Raw genomic sequence first — 18,201 nt, forward strand, 5'->3', positions numbered from 1 at the left:
CTCTCACCACCACCTGCAGGAGAGGAAGGAGAGTGTAGCTAAGCCATAGGCCCCTGTTGTTGGCTTTGAAAGTACTGTGCCATCTTTCTCCCCAGTGTGTCCTTTGTGGCCTGGCTTGAGACTAAAGGCGTTCATACTGGAAAGGGGTGAGTGGGTAGGGTGGTGGGTTCAGGGACTGCAAATATAGAAAAAATCCCAGACCCTCATCCTTCCTGTGGCATAGGATAATGGCTAAGACTAATTGGCTGGCTAGGTTCAAATCCTCTTTCTGTTTCTTATCTGTATGGCCAGCAGTCATCTGGACGGTGACTTCCTTGACCTCCCAGCAGTTGAGTTCCACTGTGAGTAAAGAGGTGTTGGGGTCCCGGTATGATATGACCACTGAGCACCATGTAGAGCAGGTTGCTGTGTTGATCTACAGAGTGCTTGACCTAGTAGTCATGGCAACATAATAAGCAGGGTGAAGAGCGGCAGCTGGGTTTACAGCCGTGGCAATGGGGATGTTGATACTTAACATCAAGGAGAGGCAGGGCATAAGAGGACAGTCACCTGCATTCCAGCCATTACTCCTCCTGCTCTGACCCCCAGTTGTGCGTGATCTCGTAAGGTGCGTACAGGAGGTACACAGAGTATAGAGGAGGTAAAAGGTTAATTGCGGGCGGGGCTCTCTGATGCAGCTTCCAAAAGGTCATCGCCTGTGATGGGGTGATGACACAGTGTTCTTGAATCATCATGCCCTGTGAATGACCCCTCCCCCATTCTCCCATGAGCCCAATAAATCAATTGGTTCAACTTGAGTAGAACCATTGCTTTGGTCTGTTGCTGGTGCCCTATCTAGAGTGACTAGGCGTGTGTTCACTTCTGTCCAGAAAAATCATACAACAAAATCTCGCTGACATAACTCAATCTCTCAGAGTGCTTGCCATGCAAGTATGGGGACCTGAGGTCCAGCCCCAGAACCCATCATCCCAGGTTGGGGAGGTGGAGGCAGGCAGATCCCCGAAGCTTATGGCCAGCTAGTCTATCCAAATCCTAATGAGAGACCCTGTCACAAACAAGGTAGGTATAGCTCCTGAGGTTGACACTGACCTCCACAAGCACGTACACTTGTGAACATACTCTCAGACACACATGTGTGTCTGCACAAGCACTCCTCACTTCCACCCACCCACACAAATAAAAACAACAACACCAGAGTCACTTTAGCGTGGTGTCTGGAGTTGCTTCATTGCTGTCTCCCATTCACTGGGAATCCCCAAGGGAAAGAGAAGAAGCCACCTCTGAACTCCCAGGCTGGGGAAACTGAAAGTATCTCTGGCTTCTGTGCTTCTGGGAGGTGAAGATCCTGAAGGAGAAAAATGAAGGAGAGGCTAGGGTAGAGTGCACACAGAGTGAGCCTTGTAGGCGGTTGGAGGCTAAAGGCTTTACTAACCTTGACTTTTCCTTGCCCTCTGGCATTGGTACTCCATGATGCCCCCTTGAATGATGTATGCGGCGTAACGAACCACCCATCTCTCAGTAGCTACCAACAGTGTTGATTCTGTGGGTCAACAGATGATTGCCTCTGACAAGCTGGGTCCAGCTGAAGGCTGGGATCACGTCTAGGCTGTAGGACAGGCACAAGTTGGCTGCACTCATTGTTTTCAGGCACCAGGCAGAAAAGATGGTGTCACCCAGGCTTCATGAGCAGAGGCACAAACCCCAGGACAAACGTCAGCAGCTGTGAAGCCCTCAGGTCACCCCCTTGTCCTTTCACATTCCACTGACTGCATAGCTCAAATGGGCAAGTCCTCTGCTCACAGGGTGAGGCAGTGCACTCTGCCTGTGATGACGCCTGTGGTGACAGGCACTTTACGGTTAATTGGCAAAGATGTGCAATCCTATTACTCAGAAGAGTGGAGCACTGAAGTTGACAATACTATTTACCAGAACCCTCTAGTCCATAGCCACCCAAAGTTCTGGATAGCCACAGAGAGATCTAGATTGTTACTTGGTGAGTTGACTAGGTCAAAGGAGACTGAAGTTTGGGGCCAGAAGCTTCACACATTCTAACATCCTTGCAGCAAGTTATGATGCTCTTGGAATTGTGCTGAGAGGAAGAGAAGCAGGAACCCAGGGTCTGAGGGAGTCAGGCACTGACATCACTCGGAACCCACAGTCTTCGAGAGACAGGCACCCGCATCATCCAGAATCCACAGAAGACAGGCACTGGCATCTCTCAGAACCCAGGGTCTGGGGGAGACAGGCACTGGCCTATAACGGGGTGCCTGGGTAAATTACAGTGTAGTAAGAGTAAATTAACGCCCTGTAATCTGGACTGGGGATATGGCTCCATTAGTGTGTGCAAGCATGAGAACCCAACCTTGACAGCCAGCACTATGTGAAAAAGCTTGGCCCCATCTCAGACATGGGGAGTGGAAGCAGAAGGGTTCCTGGTGCTCACTGGCTAGCTAGCCTAGCCAGATCAGTGAGCTCTAGGTCCCAGTGAAAGGCCCTGTCTCAAAAACCACAGCAGACATTTCTGAGGAATGACACTTAAGGCTGGCCTCTGTCCTGTTTCACACAGGTGTGCACCAGCACACATGGACACTTACACGTACACACTAAATTTTACAAACACATATTTTAACATCTTCCCTTTAAGGATAATTATTTGTAGCTCTTATTCATTGCAAAATCCCAAATGGTAACAGGCACCCCGAGTCTCAGACTGTGGTCTCTAAACACCATTTCCCAGTATAAAAGGTAGGGTGTGGGTGTAGGATAAGAAATGTACAAGGCAAATTGGAAAATCTTAAGCCAGGAAGAAGGTGTGAAAGTCTGATGAGGCCTCACACACCCAATGGCCACCACTAGACATCTCTATTCAACAGGGTGAGAACATTTTAGTAATGACAAATAATGGGATAGGGCTGAGCAGATGGCTCTGTCATGCAAGTTCAAGGACCTGAGATAGAGAGCCCTTAGACCATACATAAAAATGTCAAGCATGATGGTGTGTGTTTGTGATCCCAGTGCTGGACAGGTGGAGACATGTGGATCCTTGGGGGCCCACTGGGCAGCCAGCCTTGTGATTGATGACCTCCAGGTAAAAGTGAGAAGTAAACAAGGTGGATGATGAGTGAGGAAGACACAAAGGTGACATCTGACCTCCACACACATGTGCATGAGCACCCACACACACACATGCACATGTGCATCTTCACACATGTGTGCACCTTCATGCCATATACACATGTGCATGTGTTCCCCCCACACATGTGCATGTGCACCATCACATACATGTGTCTCCCCCACAAATGTGCTTGTGCACCCCTCATACACATGTGCATGTGCCCCCGACATGTGCATGAGCACCCACACACACATGTGCATGTGCACCTCCACACATGTGTGCACCTTCATGCCATATACACATGTGCATGTGTCCCACACACACATATGTGTGTGCAACCCCACATTCATGTGCATGTGTACCCCACATGAATGTGCTTGGGTACCCCTCATACACATGTGCATGTGCTCCCCCATATGTGCATATGTACTCCCACATACATGTGCATGGGTACCCCACACATGAGCACACACATGTGCATATGCACCCCCACATATGTGCATATATGCACATGTGTGTACCCAAACACATGTGCACATACACCTCCTCCCAACATTCAGAATGTGGTAGATCGGTAGGTAAAGAAGAACCAACTGTATAAAAATCCATATATTCACACGGACACTTTTAAAGAGTAAAGAATATGGTTCTCCGCTGGAAGTTGCTAGGACTTTAAAGCATTGTTCCAAAGCCAAAGACAAACGCTAATCTTCCCTTCCTGTGCCACAGTTGTGTCTCTGTGCAGCCATATTGTTTCATCATGAAAAAGAAATCCCCCTATTAAATATAATACGATAGAATAGTGGGATCTCATGTGTCACCTTCAATGAGACAATGAGTTTGGGAACCTATTGCTATTGGATGTTCAAAATATGGATGCTATTGTTCCCCAGTACAGACAGAAATAAATAGCAAAAGCTCAGACAGACCTTAATCAAAAGTTAATGCTGTCCTCAGCTGTTCTGACCCTACCACCCCCTGATGCCCTGTCTCAGAAGTATTGATGTGGAATGAATCTCCCAAACCCACCATCTGTCAGTGTGAGGTCAGATGTACCCACTCGTGGAGGAATATTGCATGTGCAGTATTGACTGGGACGCATTCTTACCTGAAAGAGTTAGATCCAGAGTCTCATCAAGAGTCTAGACCAGTGCTTCTCAACCTTCCTAATGCTGTGACCCTTTAATACAGTTCCTCGTGTTGCCATGGCCCACAACCATCAAATTATTTTCATTGCTACTTCATAGCTGTAAATTTTGCTACTTTTATGAATCACGATGTAAATATCTGTGTTTCCCGATCTGATGGTCTCAGGCAACCTCTGTGGAAAAGTCATTCAACCCCAAAGGGTCATGACCCACAGGTTGAGAACCTTAATCCTCCAGTTAAGAGAAGATCTAGGGAGCTGAAGAACACAGTACATAACACTCTAATGTCTCACTCCAGAATGCAGGACATCCTGCAAAGCCAAGGACCTAGCTTGTTTAACAAATCAGTGGTATGGAAAAAGAAAAAAAAGACCAAGGGGCTGGAACTGTTTCTACTTTCCAGTAAAACTTCATTTGCTGTGAATGTGGGTAAAATAACAGGAATCCTGGGATGAGGTCAGAATCCTGTGATTGCATTATCGGTTGAGTAAGGGGCGCCTGGGTTTTCACAAAGTCTCTGTCTGTAATCAAGTGCCTCTTAAGGTTTTGATGGAAAAACATTCAACAAAAACAAAAAAGTTCATGACTACAACTTTTGGTAGGTGAGCTCTCTCCCCTGTGGTAATTCTCTCTGCTGGTGTCCACAGCTGGTGTGGACAGAGCCATTACAGGCCTTGGTCAGAATGACTTCCGGAGCAATCCAGGAGTCTCTATGACCTGGCATGAGATAGCAACTAGACTGCTCGAGATGCCTTAAGACATCATCACAATTCATGCTTCTACCCAGTTCAGCAGACAAGATAATCCACACAGCCTATGGACAGTAAGGAAAGACTCAGAATTTATATAGCTAGCAAGGAACTAATATACAAAAGATAAGCAAGTCTTGTAACTCAGTGATGGGGAGAGAGAGGCAGGGAGTGCACAAATATCCTCACAGAAAAAAAAGGGATGTCAGCTGGAGAGGTGTCTCAGTGTGTGCGTAAAGACCTTGCTGGGCAAGCATGATGAGAGCCACAGAAAAGGCTGGGTGTGATGGTGCACACCTACAATGCTAGTGCTCCAAGTCCAGAGAGAGACCCTACCTCTAAAAATGTAGTACACCAGGCAGGAATTGAGAAAGACACCAGTGTCAGCCTCTGGAACACACACACACACACACACACACACACACACACACACACACACCACATTAATAAATATTATAATAATATAAATATATTAAGTAAACAAATACAAATAAATATTTATTATTTTATTATATAAATCTAAGTATATAAAGATAAGTAATTAATTGATTAGAATATGAACTCAAACAGACATCCCCGCCCCCAAAGAATGTACAAATTGTCAGTGAGTGTTTGGAAAGGCTGCTTCAAGAGGCACTGAGAAGGGCAGGGAAAGTCACATCTCTGAGGGAAAGCAGGCATAAGTGCTGGGTTGTAAAGGGGCCCAGGCTGAGACCATGACTGAGGGTTGCTCTGCCATGACAGCTGCTTGGTGACAGGGCAGGATTGGGCCCTCTCTTCCTTGATGGTTCCCCACCCTCCAACCCTTGGAATACAGCCTAGGCCTCAGAGGGCCTCAGTAAGGATGTTCCCCATGATGGAGGAAGTGTCTGAATGAATTAACAGAGGTTGTAACTGACACAACACACGGAGTGCCAGGGAGTTCTAAAAATAGGTCCAGTTTGTCTCACACGACTGATTTTAACATCCCAAAATAATAAGAAAACAAGTAAGTAGGTCTGGGAGGTAGCTCAGTGGTTAAAGGGCCCGCTGTGCATTCATGGGGATCTGAGTGTGGGGCCACATGCCTGCAAGCCAGCTCTGCTGAGGAAGAACAGGCAGAGCCCTGGGCTTTACTGGCCAGTCAGCTTAACCTAGTCAGCAGGCCTCGGGTCAAGAGAAACCCTGTTTCCCTAAACAAAGATGGCACACGAGGAATGACACCTGAGGCTGACCTCTGACTTTCCTTCCCGAATACAAGCACATACACACACACACACACACACACGCACACGCACACGCACACGCACAGGCACAGGCACACACACTCGCAGAAATAACTAGAGGGACAACATCCTTCAGCCATATCCACATACTTCCACTCATGTGTTTACACAATCTTAGTTCTGCTTCTGACATAATGAACACAGTGTACAAGCGCAGTGATGTACCTCAGACAGGTGTGCACACCACAGACAGGTGTGTAGGCTCCCTAACGTTGCCGATAAAAATAGCACATGATCTTGGAAGAACAATCTGTTTCAACCCTAGGAATTGGGGAAACATTTGGAGCAGCAGAGGGATCTTAACTTTGGAGATAATTGGCATCCCCTCCAACCTCAAATATTTTAAATATTTAATTAAGCTTAATAGCACACAGAGGGAGTTCCATAGCTCTAAACCCTTGTGATCTTGGGCGTGTGATGTTCCCCCTTCAAGCCCCACCCTACCCGGAGCAGCTAAAGAGCTACCATAGAATCGGTAGGACTGTCAAGACCTTTAAATATGCTACTTGGGCACCGGGTTAAAAGGTGTGCAAACCAAGGCAGGAAACGTTTGTACAGGGGAGCGGCAAGAACAGAGCCAGCTGCGAATGACCACTGCTCCCACTGCGGAGGTATCAGACTTGTCCAGGGCAGGTGGCCCTGAGGCTGGTAAGGGGTAAAGGGCACTCTCTGACTAGGTCAGTGTCAGATCACAAGTGACAGAGGGCTGTTAGGCTGTGAAGGTGAGAGGACATGAGGAGGTACCCATGTCTGAATTTGGTTCAGTGAACTTGGACCCTGAGTTCTTGCAGTTGTGACATAGAAAAAAATGTTCTGAGCCAGGCCCTTCAGAGTGTACCCCTGAAGTCCCAGCACGGGAAGAGGAGTAGGAGGAGCAAGATCCAGGATCAGTCTGGGCTACTAGAAGTTTCAGCCCAGCCTGGTCTACCTAGTAAGTCCCAGGCTAGGCTGAATGAGAGCAAACCTTGTCTAAGTAGGATTGGGGTGGTGACAGCTTTGTAACTGTGGGCTAACCCTCAAATTACAGGATATTGTTGATTTTTCATACTTTAAAGAGACAAAGTACCATATATAAACTAGAATGTAGGAGTCACTCATATATAATACAAGTATGTATGATTATACCTTCCCACAAACTCAGCCACTCTTCCCAAACCATCTGAAACATCACAAAGACATTGCCCAGTATTCTACGTAGAGGAGTTTATCCTACGTAAATAATCAAGGATGTCATCCAAAGGTCTTGTTTATAAAATGATATTTTTAAAATAAAACAGTGAGCCATGCTAGGCATCCTAAAACAGAACGTTTAAACCTGATGGTTAATGGATTGCCGTCAACCATGGAGAATAATGTTGCAGGCTCTCTGGTTGTAGAGAGGTCTGTGGTATGTCGCCTTGTGATAAGATGCTAGCTATAAACAAGTCAGAGTGTGCTGTACACATATGTGTAGAGTGTGCAGTATATACACTGTACATACACATGTGCACACATTTCTGGACACACATATCCATAATATGTTTTTAGTTATATGAAAATAGAGCCCTGTTACCCCAGAAACAGACTAACAGGCATTTTGTTTGTTTGTTTGTTTTCTAGGCCATTATTGTAGGTTAATTGGCATTTACTCTTCTACTTACTGTTTTGAAGTTTGGTTTGAAGTTAAAACGTCCGTTATGGGTTTGTGAATTTGAACACTTATTCCAGTTAGTGGCAGCTGTCTGGAAGGTTATGGACCCTTTAAGAGGTGCAGCTTTGATGGAAGAAGTATGTCACTGGGGGTGGGCCTTGAGAGTATATAGCCTGGTCCTGTTTCCAGTTTGTTCTCTCTGCTTCCTGTGTGTTGATAAAGGTGTGATCTACCAGCTTCCTGCTTTGGCTGCCTCCACCATGCCTTCCCCACCACCAGAGGATACCCAAGGTGGCTCTCTCCTACCATGTCCTGGGAACTGAACTTCAGCCATCACTTTCAACTGCAACCATCCTGACTTGCTGAGCTATCTTTCTGATCTAAAAAGATACTTGAAAACACAAACCAGGAAACTTCCAGTATTCTACATAGTGGCTGAAAGGCAGGACAGTGGAAGTCCAGACAGAGGAAAGCACTTTTGTGATGGGATTATGGTCTTTAATGAGGCTTGTGCTGCAGGGCAGGTCAGCACCCACACTCATGGCAATGACTTTGCCATGGGAATGCTTTCTTACCTATGGTTTTCCTTTCCTTTGGCAACCTGGCTCTAGCTCTGTAAGGAGAGAGTGCTGGGGACAGGATGAGCACCGTTATCCATAACACAACTGTACTATACAAAACGGGATGTCCTGATGTTGATACTTTTTTTTTTTTTTTGGTTTTTCAAGACAGGGTTTCTCTGTTTGGCCCTGGCTGTCCTGGCACTCACTTTGTAGACCAGGCTGGCCTCGAACTCAGAAATCCGCCTGCCTCTGCCTCCCGAGTGCTGGGATTAAAGGCGTGTGCCACCACGCCCGGCCTGATACTTTTTTTGAAATAATATGTAACTTCATCCACTCCTCCGTGCTCCATAAATTCACATACAACCCTCCTAAGACCAAGGACTGTGAAAGAAACAATTTTAAATGTTGTATTGTCACATTTTAATTATGCATAATAATGGGTTTGTCATGACAATACATGGATACAATGTATTTGACAATACATGGATACATTATATTTGAATCACACTTACCTCTCATTACCCTCTTTTGTCTTCCTCCAATTCTGATAACTCACTCCCTCTTCCCAACCATTCCCTTCTCTACTTCCATCTCTTCTTAATGTGTATGGCCCAATAGTTTCCTCAGGTTTTGTTTCCAGGAGATGGGCACATTACCTGTAAGTACACCACGGAATAAAATGTCTTTCTCTTCTCTATCCACCATTAACTGCATATAAATTCTCAGGGATGAGTGGACCCTGAGCGGAGCCCACAAGTGCCCCCCAATTCTATGATAAGGCAAAGAACACAATTTTAAAATCACTAATCTAATTATACTCATGACAGTTAGCTCTTCCCAATATATCTACTTCTGTTTTCTTCCAGGGTAACAAATTTGTAGATCAAGAGCTCCTCAAAATACATGTCTGATTTCCCAGACTCTCTTGCAGCTATGAAATGGATTTTAACTCTTAAGTGCTGAGTGTGACTTCTAGTGGTGACATTTAAAGAAGTGATATTCTAGTTTGTTTTCTGTTGCTATGATAAACATCATGACCAAACCAACTTAGGTGGAGTAGGTTTTATTTCAGCTTATATTCTAGGACATAAACCCTGGCAACTCAGGGCAGAAAGTTAAGGCAGGAACCTGGAGGCAGAAACTATGAAGGGCTGATGTGTTCTGACTCATTCTCTGGTTCATGCTCAGCTACCCTTCTTATACAGCCTAGGACTACCTGGGTAGAAATGGTACCACCCATAGTTGTCTGGGTCCTCTTACAATTGGTAATCAACATAATGCTCCACAGGCCAGTCTTGACTTGAGGCAATTCTTCAATTAAGTCTCCTCTTCCCAGGTAACTAAGGTTATGTCAAATTGACAATAAAAACTAGCCACCACAAGGGGCTATGCTTTTGGACAGATGGCAAAAGTGTTGACCCAGAGTTTGAGCAACAGAACCATGTTAGATTTAGAGGCAAAAGATCTGTTTGGAAGGTGGCAGAGCAACTATATAGAAGGAACTTGGGTCTTGGATGATCATGAAACCTCCTTGCCTGTATAATTTGCTCTAGGTTTAATTCATGGGAAACAGAATAACCTATATGTTTTTTTTAAAAAGCCAGTGCTACCTTGGTTTCTATTATAGCTGAAACAAACCCCGATTCATATGTATTCCAAACCTTTCATTTGTAAGATTAAAAATGAAAGAACTGTAACAGACCCAGGCGCTGGAGCTCATTCTGCCAGCTGTCTGGGAGCTCGCTGAATGAGGTAAAGAATGTGAATCAGTTAATGGAAATGGTGTATTTTTGGATACTTTATAAGATTCATGACACAAAAGTAGACAAAGAATTTGAATTTGGGGGTGGGGAGGAAGCAAAGGTTTCAGAACAAATGAGGTGAGAGATCTGGAGCACTGTCAAGAAAGGGAGCAGAAAACAGAAACATCCCACCTTGCTCAGGGTGCAAGCTTCTGAGAGTCGTTGAAAACTCTATCAACACCCGGTGACGTCATGCTCCATTTTTAGCAACTGGCATTTCTGAATGCAGAGGCTGTTTGTAGAACAGCATCATTAGTAGATGCTTCATGGAAGTGATTGTTGCCCGTTCAATTATTCCCTAATAGATTAGATAGATGACGAGACTCCTCTGGAAAGAGAATCAGCCTCACTTGTCTCCACATCAGAAGAAGCGAGCATACATAATTCATTAAAATTATCTCCTTAGTTTCATTTCACACATAAAGGAAATGCATGCACCTGCTTAAATATATGGATTCTATTCTCCCAGAGTCTCCCAGGGAAGGGGAAAAGTAAATATCGTCCATTGAATTAACAGAAAATGGTACATCACCTAAGCAACCAGTCACTCGGGACAGCTCTTCCAGAGCGCCCCTTGACTCTGTGAAGGATTCATATGCCATGTTATTTGACATATTGTGGCCTTCTGCCTGTGTCTCTCAATTCAGTGTCTGATTTTCTTCTCTATTGGTTGTGTTGGTTTTCTATAGTCCTTAACTTAGGGTAAATCTTGGATTTTAGGGAACTGGGACATGATTCAATTCAGTTTGTTTTACAAGCATAAGGGGCTGAGTTTGTTCCCCCAGAACCCACCTAGGTGCATGCCCGTAAGCTCAGCTCTAGGAGGACTCCTCAGTCTTGCTGGCCAGCCAGTTTAGCTGAGTCATTGAGCTCCCGGGATGGAAAATAGGCTCACACCAAGACTAAGGATGACTTCCGTTTGTTTGTTGTTGTTGTTTTTCCTGTACCTCTGGGAGGCCATATCAGACTACCAGAACCTTAATTAGTGTTTCACAGAGAGCTTGACCCTGTAGCCGGTACAGGCATTTTAGTGCAGCTTTCTAGGGCAGGCCTCTGTGTTTTTGAAAGCTGTTTGCATTACAAAGGAGAAACTCATACCCTAAAGAATATGGCAGGGGGTTGGGGGATAGGTGATGGGAACGGCTCAGGGAAGGGAGAGGGGAAAATGAATGGACAGGGGCCTGACCAGCCCTGGGTGTATGGAGCATTCTTGTCAACTTACTCTTTCATCTGTGGCTGACATCCTTTCAAGCCCATTTTGTCCTCTCTCTCTCTCTCTCTCTCTCTCTCTCTCTCTCTCTCCCTCTGTGTGTGCCTCTCTCTCCCTGTCTCTGTATGTCTCTGCCAGTCTATCTGTCTCTCTCTCTCTGTGCCTGTGTCTCTGTGTCATCTCTGTCTCTCTCTGTCTCTGTCTCTGTGTGTGTCTGTGTCTCTGTCTCTATATGACTCTGTCAGTCTGTCTGTCTCACTTTCTGTGTCTGTGTCTCTGAGTCTTCTATGTCCTTCTCTGTCTCTTTCTGTCTGTGTGTGTGTCTGTGTGTATGTGTCTGTCTGTCTATCTGTCTCTTTCTCTCTTTCTGTGTCTGTGTCTCTGTATCTTCTCTGTCTTTGTGTGTGTGTGTCTCTATATGTCTCTGTATGTTTCTGTCAGTCTGTCTCTTTTTCTCCATGTCTGTGTCTCTGTGTATTCTCTGTCTATGTGTGTGTCTCTCTGTGTCTCTGTCTCTGTATGTCTCTGTCTGTCTCCTCCCTCCCACATTGGTCTCATGAGTTCTAGGTCTGTATAAATAGCTGCACCCTGATTCTACCCAAATGAATGTTTCAGCCTTCATTTTATGAGCAATGCCCTGCTAGACTCGGGCCCACAGATCTTGTCCAATGACACCTTCAGCAGTATCTCTTTGGTGAGGGCATTTGCAGCCCAGATATCTGAAAATCTTACCAATGGGGTTCCCCATCCTGCTGCCCCTACTACTGCCCCATAGACAGTTGTTAAATATCTGCTTTTATGTCTTTCCAAGTTAAGGTGGATTTCATGCAGATAAATGCTTAGCTCTACTAATCTTGGCCTTGGAAAAAGAAATTTCTGAACTTAGGTCAGAAATAGGTTTAAGTTCCCAGTTGTTTTGTGTTTCTTTTTCCTTGAACAATCTTCGCTCCCCTCTTAGTCATCGGATCTCTCACTGGCCATCCTTACCCCAACAAAGCCGAACAACAGGAAATTTATTGACCCTTCTCTGCATTGAAATTTACCTGGACAGTGTTCCACCCGCCGGGGATATTTTACTTCTTTTAGAGAAGTGTATATTTTAAATGGAGCGTTCGGTGTGTTTGTTTTAAGGTATGAAACCCAGAAATGTCAGTCATTCCAGCAAAGCTAGCAAATATTTAGGGAACCATGGAACCAATGGTTAAATCTTTAGTAGAAAGTTTCTTTTTTATTTCAACAAGGAACTACAAAATGCTGGAGCTACTTAAGTAGTTTGGCATTTCTAGAAAGTGTTAGCCATAGAGTTACCACGTGACTGTCCTTCATATACACCCCAGGAGAACTGGAGCCAGCATCTACACAAAAACACACACATAACTGCTCACGACAGCACTATCCATAAGAGCCAAAGAGTATACACAACCGAATGTCCATCAACCGAGCAAGCAAACGGGGCTCAACCACTCAATGCAATGCCACCCCAAAGGAAAGGGGTTGGTGGTACATATGATGAACCTTGAACATATTATGCAAAGTGAAAGAAGCCAAACAAAAAAGCCACATATTTTCAGATTTAATTTGGATGAAATATCCAGAATGCCTAAATGCACAGTGACAGAAAGCAGATGAGTAGCCACCAGGCGCTGGTGTGACAGGAAATCGGGGTGACTGCTGACGAGCCTGGGGCTTCCTCTGGGAAGTGATGGCAGCACCACTCTGAATACTATGGAAAATCAAGAATCATGTTCCTGAAATTCACTGTGTGAATGTACAAGGAAGCTTGAATAGAAAAAAAATGTAAGCATTGACCTTAGAAATGGCTCAGCATGTAAAGGACACACTACACACACGCACACGCATACACATCATACACACATGCATACACATGCACACACACCACACACTCACACACATACCATACATGTACTCACACATGCACACACACCACACACACACACACCACATACTCACACATGTACACACACAAGCCTGGTGATCTGAGGTCAATCCTGAACCCATGTTAAGGTGGAAGGAGAAGCTGACTCCATACAGGTGTCCTTTGACCTCACATGTGCTGTGGCATATGCTGACACACACACACACACACACACACACACACACACACACAAATAATAGTAATAATAATAACACATTTTAAACTTAAAAATTAAATTAAAAGTACATATCTACTAAATATATATTAAATACTATATTTTTATTACTATCAATATAAACAACTTAACTATATTAAAAATAATAAATAAGGACCAGGTGATGGTGACACATTCCTTTGATCCCAGCGATTGGGAGACAAAGGCAAGTAGATCTCTGTGAGTTTGAGGTCAGCCTGGTCTACATTGCAAGTTCTTGGGCAGCCATGGCAATATGGTGAAACCCTGTCCCAAAACAACAATAAGAAGAAGAAGAAAATTTAAAATTTCCCCTAACTTTGGTTGCATTCTGGTTTGAACAAATCAGCTGTAAAATGATAATTTACTTTGTGTCTTTTTGGCACATTAATTTCAAACCAATGAGTGAATGAAGTGTTCTACTTAGTCTCCTGAAATAAAAATACATATTTCGATGTGTGATCACAGACAGGCCAACTTTGATTAGATCTTGATTTTGAACATATTGAATATCAAAAGGCACATGGAAAAGTTGAACAAAACCTACAGTTAACATCACATTAAGACCCAGAGATCTGCAGGCATGTTCCCTGTGGTTACTTCTTTTCAATATTGTGCTAGAAGTCTTATCTGAGGCAATAAAACAGGAAAAGGGAGTATAAATGTTGGGGCTGTGAGATGACTCAGCAGTGAAGGTGCTTGCAGCCAAGCCTAGATTACCAGAGTTTGATCCTTGGGACCTGTATCATGAAATGAGAGTACTGACTCCCACAAGTTGTTCTCTGTCCTTTGTATCTGTGCCACAGCACATGCAGGCCCACATAAATACACACATGCAAAATGAATGTGATAAAACATTTAAAGGATACACAGATTTAAAAGGGGAGAGAAAAAAAAAACCCTATCTTTGTTTAACAACAATGATAAAGACAGTTATTACCCATACAGCAAAGTCTGGAATAATGAACTAAAAATGGATCTAAATAAGTCGGAAGAGGTGATCACCCAGAGCACACCAGCTTCGCAAACAAAACTGCATTCTAGCAAGGCATGACTTAAGCGAAGTGGGGAAGAGGTCAGGTTCTACTGAAGGACATACTTAGCCCTGATCACACAAATGCGCCTGCCAAAGATGCCAAGAATGCTGGGCACTATCCTCACCGTGTGCCTGAGCTAACCAGGACAAAACAAAACAAAAAACCTGTGCTGGGACCAAATTTGGAATCCCCAATGCCAAGGAAAGCTGACTGACTGGGTTGTGCTAGGCCCTAGCGGCTAGGGGGAAGCTGCATTTGGTCCCAGCAGACAGCGTTGGCCCTTACACTGTCCTCCTCAGACTTCTAGCACACATTTGTTGTTGTTTTGGTTTTTTTTTCCCCACATGGTAAGACATGCCTTGTTAAAATGCCGAGTTTTGGTTTTGAGACAGGATTTCATGTATCCAGGCTTGCTTCTAACTGGTCATGTAGCCAATGAAGAATGACCTTGAACTTCTGACCCTCCCGGCTCTACACCTCCTGAGTGCTAGTGTTATGGGTATATGCTACCATGCCTGGTTTATGCAGTGCTGGGGATAGACAGAGGGCACTGTGCATACTAAGCAAGCACTATACCAACTGAGTTACATGCCCAGCCCACCATTATTTTCTACGCAAACTGTGTGCTGAGATAGAAACAGTTCTGTTCTAAGGACTTTAGAAAAACCTGAACTTGAGACTCTCTGTTGACCAGTGGACTCCTAGTCCTGACTCAAAAATTTGAAGTAAATGGAGACAGTTTTGAAACCTTCACCAAAGACTTCTCTCTCACAAGAGGAGGTGGTCTCCAGAGTCCCCTAGACACAGCACAGATCACGCTTCTGACCTATCCATCATAACCCCCTTGGCCCAGTCCATTTTACACTGCCCCCTTGGTCATAAGACCCACAGAGCTTTGAATTGTATTTAGAGTCCCCTGGCCCTTGATTCAAGACCTCACACGGACCAATGCCTCCAACTCCAGTTCTCTTCAGTTATTAATACAGAGCCCCTCCCTCTGCCATGCCTTGATGGCATAAAGAAAGCCACAAAATGGACACAGGACAGCCTGTAGTCTTGGACACCCCATGAAGTCTTTCTTCTACCCCCATAATAAGAGTAATAAAAACTGTGGGTTTTATTTGCCTTGCGGGGATGTTGTGAAGATCAAAAGAAAGGATGTCTATCCGAGCCTGGGGTTTGCTGTCAAGCCCAGCAAAAATGTTCTTTATTATGATCTACTGTCACATAATTTCATTTCTAGTCTTACATGGAATCTTTAGGGATTCTTCAATGGGCAATTCTTCTTGTTTCCTCATCCAATGAAAGAAGGATTGATACAACATGTTTCTAAGCAGAAGGGGAGGGATGTGTCCTTAGATCCTCTCACAAGATGCTTGTATAAGGACAGTGTGTAAACTTGCATGGAAATGTAGATCCCAGACGCCATTCCCACTTGGGCTGTTGGCAGGAAATCTGGTTCCTGCTCACTTGAGAACTGCTGACTTGGGATTTTCAGTGGCTTTGATTTTTCTATTGGTCTGCCGGCCTCCCTCCCTTCCTTCCTCCCTCCCATCCTGGTGTCACAGAATGATCGAATGCTTGGCCCACAAGGCTGTCAGGCTCTGTGTACTCAGAGAAGTTAACACAAGTAAGCAGATTTTGAAGGGACTCTAGAAACCTAGAGGAAATACTTTATCCTTTCTACTAGTATTTTGAACCAAAATATTTCCAGTTTTCCTTTTGCCCTGTGGACGTTATGTAATACTCTCTCCAGATTCAAATGCCAACTAAACTATCAAGGCAAAAAGAAGCTCAGTCTTGGGTCTTTCATAGAATGTAGCCTGGAACCCTGAACAATCACATATTTGATGATACAGAAGTAATCTTGGGAGAACCGATAACAGTGGCAAAGCATAAAGAACTCCTTTTGAGACTGTTACAATAGCGAGGCCTGTTGGCACAGATGTGGAATCCCAGAACTCGGGAGGGTGAATCAGAAGGATCATAAGTTCAAGGCCAGCCTGGGTGACATAATGAGACCCTATATGAAAAACAATAAAATAACAAAAAGCAGACTATGAGGCTGAGGTGGGTAGGATCAGTGGGTAGGATCGTCACCTGCAATCATAAGGACTTGCATTTGGATCTTCGGAACTGACACAAAAAGACATTTTTATCTTCATGGCAGACTAGGGTACCCTTCCCCTTGGGTAAGAACACACCCTGTTAGAAAGTGCAAACTGATCAGCTTCTGCAGTAAGAAATGGAACCAAACCACCCCAGTTCTTGATTCCAGGCTGGGATGTTTTTGTTCTTTGTATCTGACAGGATGTGTTTAGAAGAAGAGATTTCCCTGGCCACTGGTGCTCAGAGAAAGAAAGTGCCCGGAGAAGAATGAGGGGAAGCAGAGTCTGTGTGTGTCTCGTGGTAAACAGGGAGACCGGAAGCATTCATCTGGAACACAGTCAGAAACAAAAAGCAAACAAAACCTTTCCTGCTGCAGAGACAGAAAGCCAAGACTTGCCCTTGAGATGGAAAGCTCTCTGCTGAGCTTTGCTGGATGACAGACGTGAGGGGAGGCAGACTGAATGGGAACACAGGGAAAGTGGGAATAGTTAAAACAGCCAGAGAGAGAGAGAGACAGACAGAGAGACAGACAGAGAGAGAGAGAACCCCAGGTTATGTTGTTGGGAGGGCTCTAAGTTTAAAATTCAGTCCACAGCCTCTCACAGTTGCTTTCCGTGGAGTTCTGGCACTGGACGTGGGCCCTGGCAGCATCTTAGGTGACCCTGAGTATAAAAGCATGGGAAGAAACCTACCATATGTTTCAAGACCTATGAATGTTTCATAATCGAGTCATAGTGAGGAGGAGAGGTTGGGCTGCACTCTGGGCATTAATGTAATTCACCTAGTGGAAAATTATGGAAGCATATTTCATATAATTAGGGTCAAGAATGGATTGGGTGTAATGGAAGCGAAATGCCCTGAGCACAAAGCCAGTTCAGCTGGCTTGATTTCTAGTCTGGAGAACAGCAAAGCCTGGCAATAATTAATCAAGCAAGAGGAAGTGGTGCAGACCTCAGTTCCGTTGTCCTCTGCACCAAGGACAAGTGACTGGGAAACTCCAGCAAGCACAATGGAAGGGGCCCATCAAAGACAGTGATTGCATTGTGGGTAAGAGCTTGTTTCAGAAGCATCTTGAGAAGTTCTAGGAATGTTAATTTAAGTGTGCAATAAGGCAGGGAAGTAAAGTGTTCTTATCTTACCAATGGGGAGGATGCTGGGAGCTATACCTCCTTGAGCCTCACCAAGGTCCCTAGAATGAAGTGACCTGGTATAAAAGGTTTAGAAGTAGACAAAAGGGAGAGAAAGAAGCAACCAAAGTTATTAAACATAGCTGATGAACAAAACCAGGGGTTGCAACTTAGAACAGATGTTTCCCTTCAGGATGAGAGAAAGTTGGGGCAAGGGGAGGAAGAGGAGAAGGAAGGAGAAGGAGAAGGAGGAAGAGAAGGAGGAGGAAGAGGAAGAGGAGGAGAAGGAGAAGGAGAAGGAGAAGGAGAAGGAGAAG

The 18,201-nt window shown here is 44.7% G+C and overlaps 1 long non-coding RNA gene across 1 annotated transcript in view; it reads left to right on the forward strand.

Annotated features, from left to right (window-relative positions):
- The first annotated feature begins 17,750 nt into the window (after positions 1-17,750).
- Positions 17,751-18,201, forward strand: part of LOC115031950 — a 1,863-nt gene continuing 1,412 nt past the window's right edge. Inside the window, exon 1 of the long non-coding RNA XR_003837608.1 lies at positions 17,751-17,804. This is a non-coding gene — a long non-coding RNA (uncharacterized LOC115031950). The remainder of the gene's footprint in view (positions 17,805-18,201) is intronic.

This window comes from Mus caroli, chromosome 9, assembly GCF_900094665.2.
Source record: "Mus caroli chromosome 9, CAROLI_EIJ_v1.1, whole genome shotgun sequence".
In the NCBI taxonomy this organism is placed as follows: Eukaryota; Metazoa; Chordata; class Mammalia; order Rodentia; family Muridae; genus Mus; species Mus caroli.